The 358-nt window shown below is 39.7% G+C and overlaps 1 protein-coding gene across 4 annotated transcripts in view; it reads left to right on the top strand.

Annotated features, from left to right (window-relative positions):
• LOC115117557 (supervillin-like) overlaps positions 1-60 on the top strand; it is a 156,846-nt gene extending 156,786 nt beyond the window's left edge. For all 4 annotated transcript variants that reach the window (XM_065013711.1, XM_065013713.1, XM_065013710.1 and 1 more), the window contains one exon: positions 1-60. This exon is cut by the window's left edge and continues 1,674 nt beyond it. The gene's annotated coding sequence lies outside the window, so the exon portion shown is untranslated.
• The last annotated feature ends 298 nt before the right edge of the window (positions 61-358 follow it).

Below are 358 nucleotides of genomic sequence, written 5' to 3'. Positions count from 1 at the left end.
GTCATCTGCGTTTTCAAAGACTTTAGTGAATAAACAAAATTGCAAATCCCAAAATCCAAATAGATGTTAGTGTGTTTCTTTGACACAGTCAGTGAATCACAATTGTATTTTCTTGACACATCCTTGTCACATCCTCGTGTCCTCCTCGTCACATCCTTGTGTCCTCCTCGTCACATCCTCGTGTCCTTCTCGAAGCACATTCAAATAGATCTGAGGTTTTTCCCCTCGGTCCTTCTCCAATGTGCTTTAAGAAGGAAGCAAGGAGAGGATGTGACAAATCAAAAAAATACAATTAAGATTGACAGTGTTGGATCTGATTTGAATCGAGCCCTAAAACTTCCTTGACTTTAACAGTTTG

Source organism: Oncorhynchus nerka, linkage group LG9b (assembly GCF_034236695.1).
Source record: "Oncorhynchus nerka isolate Pitt River linkage group LG9b, Oner_Uvic_2.0, whole genome shotgun sequence".
NCBI classification, from domain to species: domain Eukaryota; kingdom Metazoa; phylum Chordata; class Actinopteri; order Salmoniformes; family Salmonidae; genus Oncorhynchus; species Oncorhynchus nerka.
The sequence above is the reverse complement of the archived record's forward strand: the minus strand, read 5'-3'. Positions and strand labels throughout refer to the sequence as shown.